The sequence below is a fragment of the Colobus angolensis genome, unplaced genomic scaffold (assembly GCF_000951035.1).
Source record: "Colobus angolensis palliatus isolate OR3802 unplaced genomic scaffold, Cang.pa_1.0 Scaffold360, whole genome shotgun sequence".
Taxonomy (NCBI): Eukaryota; Metazoa; Chordata; class Mammalia; order Primates; family Cercopithecidae; genus Colobus; species Colobus angolensis.
Genome location: NW_012116933.1, coordinates 1,866,378 through 1,874,719, shown reverse-complemented (window position 1 = coordinate 1,874,719; position 8,342 = coordinate 1,866,378).

Sequence of the window (8,342 nt, the reverse complement as noted above, 5' to 3'; positions counted from 1 at the left end):
GAGAGAGAGAGAGAGATACGAAAAAAATTAAAAAATGAATAAAAAAACAGGAATGGTGGCATGTGTCTGTGGTCCTAGCCACTTGGGAGGCTAAGTACAGGGCCATTGTTACATTGTCGTGTGTATGTGTGTGTGTGTGTGTGTGTGTGTGTGTGAGAGAGAGAGAGAGAGAGAGTTACGATAAAATATAAAAGTGTCATCTTCCTCAAGTAATTCTGACCATCTGTTGTCTCGGCTCATCTTAGGTTCATAACTGTGCTGTTTCTCTTAGGGCTAAATTGAGAATATGATATTAAACTTAATATAGAATTGATAGCAGGCTCTTTCCTCCCTCACTTCCCCATTGTCCAACTGTATGTGCCTGTTCAAAGAACGAAAAACACTGTATTTGATAGTATTTGACAACAGATTATGATTTCCAACCTTGCTTGTTTCTTAGGCCACACTGAAACTGCATCTTTTTTTGTCCCTTCAGCCCAAAAAGTCATGATGGTGGCTGATGGCACTTGGTAAGGAATTCACCTTTTATAGAGCAATTATGTAATAAGGGTTTAAAAATTATTATTATTACAATCACTAAGCAAATTACAGTATATAAAATTTTTTCCAGGCAAAATCCATTAGTCATGATCAAAATTCCTCAGTACTAAAGACTGTGCATGCATAATAAATATACTTGGGGGTAAATTTGCTTTAGGGGAAAAATGAAGCCTCTAGTTGCTGGATGGAATAATGTGCATTTAAGTTAAAGAACTTTAGCATCACTATGAGTTGAAGTCAACTGAATCTTATTGTTACAGATAAGCCCCATTTTCTTGAAAATATAAACTCTGTATTTGTTATGGGACTTACTTATAGGTGTGCAGAGTCTACCATAGGTTAATCCTTATTGTACAAATCACTTTTACTTTTATGGGAAGTACTGTTGTGCTGTACTCTACAGAGTTATATAAATTATTCAGTTTAAGGCACAATTAGCATGCATTCTCTCAGTTTATGAATAATAACATTCTTTTAATAACAATATATTTAGACACACACAGAATGAAAGGAGCTTAATTTATTGTTCAAGTTTCTTTCATTGCACAGAATAAGGATGAAACGCTGTTTAGGAACTCAATGAAAATGTTACAAAATATCCTCTTAATCTACAATGTGCACATTGTATATATGACATCCTTGGGACTATGCAATGGAAATAGTGACAAATAGACAGTGAAACAAAAGGCAATCAATTTACCAAACCCAGAAAGGTGAAAGCATTTGATGAAACACAACTCCACAAAGAAATGTGAAGTGCTGACAGAACTGTTATATAACCTTCAATTTATTTTAATAACACTGGAAGGGCAGATGTCATAGTGGTTCCTGGAAATCTTTTTGAGGTTTCCAGGATGTGTTTCCATTAATTTTTTTAAAGCACCTACTCTATTGTGCAACCTATAACCAGCATTGACTAATTTATATCATGTTCCCTCTTGAGGCTGACTCAGGTCTGGTTATCCTAAAAGGGTTTTGACTGAGCAGGATATGGGAGTCATATGCAAAGAGGCTTCTCCATACAGGACAGAACACAGCCTCAGGAAGGTCACAGGGGTCAAGCTGATTACCTCCTCCAGCTCTGGCAAGCAGAGGGCTCAGCTGGGTTACCCAAGTTCACAAGAGCTATTGACATTCAGCTGCAGCTCCCACTCATTATGGGATCAGCAGGGGACTGTCTGGGCCTCCTGTTAACTCTTCTGTGCCCTGTTTTAAGATTACAGTGAGGTCAAAAAGGAAGCCATTAAGTAGCTTTGCTTCAACTTCTTCATAGTTATGATTCAAGAAATGAACCTTTTAAACCAGTATCTAATAAACCTTTTACAAGTGGATGCATGTGACCAATCATTTCAAAAGCTCTGGATAAAACGTAAGTAAATATATTTGTTCCATGTTTGTTCATGATGCAGTAAATGTTTATTTCCTGGATTGAAATGGAAAAGGGGAAGATATGTTTTCTCTTCCCACCAAGAATAATTCCCACTTTGTCTTTAATAAGGAAGGCCATGCATGATTTTTAAAGAGATAATAGCAGCAGTTGCAATTCTTTGTCACTTAAAAGTGCATGTTTTCTCTGAGTTGCTCATGTAAAACTAACCTCAGAGAGAACTTTAACAGCTCATCATCTAAGAAGTGAAGTCATGGTTTTACAAAAGTTCAGAAGCTCTCTATTAGGTTACAAACATGGAGCTCTAAGTGGTAAGCCTGTTCCTTCAGGCTTTGATCTCCTGCTGACACATTATGATCTTCTAGAAGTGACTTAACCTCTTTACCTCTATGAACTCATTTGTAAGTTGAGAATAATAGTTAATTAATCCACGAAGCATGTCTCTGTGGTAGCAATGGGAAGACTGACTCACTGTTACACCCAAGGGCCTCTAAGTCATCTATCATTCCTAGTTCTTCCTTTTTTAGCGTTATACTGGCCCTAGAACACACATTATGCTGAATCCTCTGTTCTCTTCTTTTATTCCTAATTGCTCCTGCAAATGGTTGAGTGTCTGTACACAGTTGGGGCTAATTTTCATTCAACTACTATATTTAAAAAGTATTAAGCTTCTTTCAAGGGCCAAGAGCTTGTAAGACAAAAGCTCTACCCTAAAGGAGCTTAGAGTTTAGCCAGAGGACGTGAAATTCTAAGCAATGTGTTCAATTCCAGGAATCCACATAAATAATTCGGAGTCCAGGTGGATTTGGGGAGTTAGGAGTACCCAGTTTGATTTCTGGCTTTGTCAGATGATCGAGCTGACTGCCAAATCTACACTTGACCCAAAGACACAAAAGCCTATCTACATAGATTTGTTCAATCTTGACTTTAATCACAAATGCAAACAGAAATTGCTCGATCTACCTCTTTCTGTAACATTTGACACTGTTGGCCATTCTCTCTATTATGAGTGTTCTAGAAGCTGATTGGTAAATCGGGCACTGCTAGCTCTGCATGATTTTTAGCTCTCCACCTTTCTCTTGCCATACTCTTTCACTTGATTTCTATCACCTTCACCCCCAACTCCCACTCTATGGATTTAGCCATTTCCCAAATCTTTAGCACTAACTCCTAGGCCTCTTCTAACCAAGAGGTCCATTTTTGTACTTGCCTGCTCTACATTTCCACTGGTTTATCCCACTGGCATTTTTAACTCGAGTCTATAGTGACATCTTTCCCCAAATGAGCTCTGTCCTCTGATTTCCTTTTTGCTGGGTGAGGATTCATTATCCACCCAGTTAATCAGGCTCTCAACTTGAGAGTCATCTTTGATTTCCTCCTCTGCTTTGACTCACCTCACTTGTCTCCCATCAATATCCCATCAATTCTATTTTCACCCTTTCCTTCATTTATTTTGTACACAGCCTTCATCTTCTTAAGGCAAAATTGTTAATTTTCTCATTTCTCCATCATATCCTAATACATCACAGGCTAAGTTCCAAAATGTTGAATGTACTGTTTAAACTTCTATAATCTGGCATCAACTTACCTTTTGTCAGCCATCTGATTGATAATATATTGTTTCATATTGTTTTACAGCCACCCCAAAAGTTATTCACCCTTCCTGAATATGCTACATATGGTTCTGCCTCCTTCTGTCTGCATTTGCCTTCTCTGTAGTCAATATCCTGCAGTTCTTCACAAACTAGTTCAGATATCCATGAATCCCTCACTGATGTATCTTACAGATGGTCTTCTACTAGGTAGCTTTTAAGTCCTACTTTTCCTAAGGAACTCAACATTGACTATCAGTGCCATGGGCATTTATGGCTTTCCCTGGCTTCTCGGTGCTCTGAAGATGGAGGAGGCTGCACCATGTGGGTGTGGATCCGTCTGCATCACTAAGCGCAATTCTTGGCAGAGCATACATGGTTAGTAATATATATTGCAAAACCAGTGTATTAGTCAGGGTTCTCTAGAGGGACAGAGCTGATAGGATATTTGTACATATAAAAGAGACTTTATTAAGGAGTATTGACTCACAAGATCATAAGGTGAAGTCCCACAATAGGCTGTCTACAAGCTGAGGAGCAAGGAAGCCAGTCTGAGTCCCAAAACCTCAATAATAGGGAAGCCCACAGTATAGCCTTCAGTCTGTGGTGGAAGGCCTGAGAGCCCCTGGTAAACCACTAGTGTAAGTCCAATAGTCCAAAAGCTGAAGAACTTCCAGTACCACATTCAAGGGCAGGAAGCATCCAGCCCAGGAGAAAGATGGAGGCTGGAAAACTCAGCCAGTCTAGCCTGTCCACATTCCTCTGCCTGCTTTTATCCTAGCTGCCCTGGCAACTGATTAGATGGCGCCCACCCACATTGAGGGTGAATCTTCTTCTCCCAGTTCCCTGACTCAAATGTTAATCTCCTTTGGCAACACCCTTATAGACACACCCAGGAACAATACTTTGCATCCTTCAATCCAATCAGGTTGACACTCAGTATTAACCATCACAACCAACATAAATGAAATCAAATAAAGGATACCTTTTTTCTGTATAGGCTGAAATATTTAAAATTTTAGAACATCAAAACTTTAATGAATTTCATTTTATTTTATTATTTCTTCTATTACAATTTCCACAAAATGAGAGAGAAAATTCAGATTATTTTTTGACATGTAAAGGACAACAGACGGCTACTAAATGAGGATTAAAATTTAAATATGAAGAGTTAATGACATCAGGAGTGAAAATCCCACTGGATTGCAAATAGAATGGAAAAACCAAATAGTGTAATCAAACCATTCTCAGTAGACTTTCAATTAATAACTGGTAGTAACAAAGTTCTCCTCAGGAATATTAACAGTGATATCTAAGCAGGGCCACTTCTGTGATCAGAACTATGTAAAAAATCAAGAGCAGAAAATGAGATTAAGAAAAGTAGTTCCTGGAAAACATGGATAATTTATTATCATTTTATTGTGAGAGAATTAACAAATTAAATTATAGAAAGTCAAATCCCAAAAGAGAAATACATTTTATAGCATTTTTTTTTTTTTTCAAGACGGAGTCTTGCTCTTGTCCCCCAAGCTGGAGTGCAATGGTACAGTCTCAGCTCATGGCAACCTCGGCTTCCCGGGTTCCAGCAGTTCTCCTGCCTCAGCCTCCCGAGTAGCTGGGATTACAGGCACCTGCCCCCATACCCTGCTAATTTATTTTATTTTTGTTTTTAGTAGAGACGGGGTTTCACTGTGTTGGCCAGACTGGTCCTGAACTCCTAACCTCAAGCGACTTGCCTGCCTCGGCCTCCTAAAGTGCTGGGATTACAGGTGTGAGCCACCATTCCTGGCCCATTTAATATCTTTAAATATAAAAATAAAGACTAGTTTGTGTGACTTGTTATAGAAGATATTGAGAAGAATGTAAAGTTGTTCAAGATGATACAAAACTACCTTTAAAAAAAAGGAAACGTGAAAATAAGGTAATATTGCTATTGTGAAAACTATGGTAGAAGTAACCACTCCATAGATTTGCATTTTTCATATCTAAAAAAGGAAAAGAAGAAAATTGAATTTTGTCTAATTCCTGCTTTTAACATCCAGGGTTGAGTCTGTCACTACTACATGGGTGGCAATGCATCTGTTTTTTTCTCCAATATTCTTGATAGAAAATCGTGGGATTCCAAATGGGTATTTTCCCTCCTCTGGCAGATCACTTTTGATTATTGCTTCTATTTAGAAATGAAGAACTGGTAGAGGTGGGCATATAGATGTAAGATTGTGGCACACATCCTGAGTGCCATAATTTGTAGTTTCCCCACAATCTCATTGATCCACTGCTTGCAGTGTCTGGTTGTTTTCTCTTCTGGAGTCTGACCCATGCTTTTACTCAACAGAGGTGACCTTGAAGGAGGCTGGTCTGTCTGCCCCTAGTGTTCCAGATGCTAATCATGCTGCCATTGAAATTGTGCTTCAAGGTAACTTTAAGTCATTACTTTCCACACTGCTTATAGTCATCTCAGTTCAGATAAGTGCACCATTATGTTATGTCTTGGAAATCTGGCATCACCAATTCTTCCCACATCTTCATCTCAGTGCAACTGAGGTGCAATAAGCACTTCTTGCTTTAATGCTGGTATGTAGGGTACTTAACGTTGAATCACCCGTGAGCAATCTGTATTTTAAGGAGTTTTCCTGGTAATTTTAGATATGCTAAGGTTTGAGAACCACTGGTTTAGGTAATTAATAAAAACTGATGTAACAGACAAACCTCAAATCTCAATAGCCTAATACGACAAAGTCTTCTTTCTTGCTTGTATCACCATCTAGCTGACATGGGTCAGATAGACTCTATTTTGTAGTTAAGACACTTTGTTTTTTTTCCTGTGGAGAAAATTACTTTAATAATTATAAAAGTAGTACACGCTTATTATAAAAAACTTGAAAGACATGAAGTTATAAATAATACAATAAAATCACCTATGATTTCAATGTTTAGATTAATAATGTCTATTAACATGTTGGTGCCTTTGCTTTCTTCTCTTGAACACTTGGCTTTCAAGTTGCTAAGGAAGGGAAACAAATCCAAGGGATTATTTGGGAAGAGGTTGTGGGACAGGCTTGGGAGTGGCTTACATCCTTTCTGCTAGAATTCAGTGACATCTGTGACATCATACTGCAAGGAAGGCTGGGAAATGTAGAGCATCACGTGGTTATTTTTGAGCGTTAACATCTGCCACAAGCAGGATCAGAGAAATATTAGGTTACTTCCACCAGGCCGATGCATTGTTTTGGTTTTTCATTTTATTATTATTATTCTACTATTTATTTATTTATTTAGTTTTAATTTTTTTGAGTTTCGCTCTTGTTGCCCAGGGTGGAGTACAGTGGCACGATCTCGCTCACTGCAACATCTGCCTCCCAGGTTCAAACAATTCTCGTGTCTCAGCCTCCTGAGTAACTGAGACTACAGACATGTTCCACTATGGCAGTTTAAATTTTGGGGTTTTCTTGTATTGTTAGTAAAGATGGGGTTTCACCATGTTGGCCAGGCTGGTGTCAAACTCCTGACCTCAAGTGATCCCCCCACCTCAGCCTCCCAAAGTGCTGGGATTACAGGCATGAGCCACTGCCCCTAGCCTCAATTTATATTTTTATAGCATCCATGGATCCTTGGTGCTGAATCTGTTGTCTTCAAAGCCATTTTCCTGCTCATATTTGACTGACTAGCATAGGGTCTCTATTCCTCCTTGAGCTTTTTTTCTGAATCTATTTTTTGTCCAGGGTAGGGCCACACAAGACACAGACATACATACACAGATATGCATGTATAAACATAGAAATAAAAGGGCTAGCTTAAGACGTTCTGAAGGTTAGAAACTATACTGAAGGATAGTATCACTCAAGCCATGTTCTTCCCACTCTTGATTACATTTCCCCAGAGGTAGCAACCTTGGATCCCATATAGTGCTGGTATTTACTCTCAATGAAGTCACAAATCCACATCTGATAGAGACTGGGCAGGTAATATAAGCAGAGAAAGCAGAGTAGGAGATACATAGCTGTGAGACTGAGGAGTATGGTCAGTGGAATAGCACAGTCTCCATCCAAAGGAAACCTTATGCCAGCTCTGGCCAATTGCTCCCATGCACGAAGGCAACCTCAGTGTTGCTAGATTTTTCTTGCAATTGTTTTTCTTTGGAAAAACTAGAAACCTAGATGTTTTGGTTAAGTTTCTTTTTTTTTTTTTTTTTGGGGGGGGGGGTTTTCGCTTGTTGCCCAGGCTGCAGTGCAATGGCGTGGTCTCAGCTCATGGCAACCTCGGCTTCCCGGGTTCCAGCAGTTCTCCTGCCTCAGCCTCCCAAGTAGCTGGGATTACAGGCACCTGCCCCCATACCCTGCTAATTTATTTTATTTTTGTTTTTAGTAGAGACGGGGTTTCACTGTGTTGGCCAGACTGGTCCTGAACTCCTAACCTCAAGCGACTTGCCTGCCTCGGCCTCCTAAAGTGCTGGGATTACAGGTGTGAGCCACCATTCCTGGCCCATTTAATATCTTTAAATATAAAAATAAAGACTAGTTTGTGTGACTTGTTATAGAAGATATTGAGAAGAATGTAAAGTTGTTCAAGATGATACAAAACTACCTTTAAAAAAAAGGAAACGTGAAAATAAGGTAATATTGCTATTGTGAAAACTATGGTAGAAGTAACCACTCCATAGATTTGCATTTTTCATATCTAAAAAAGGAAAAGAAGAAAATTGAATTTTGTCTAATTCCTGCTTTTAACATCCAGGGTTGAGTCTGTCACTACTACATGGGTGGCAATGCATCTGTTTTTTTCTCCAATATTCTTGATAGAAAATCGTGGGATTCCAAATGGGT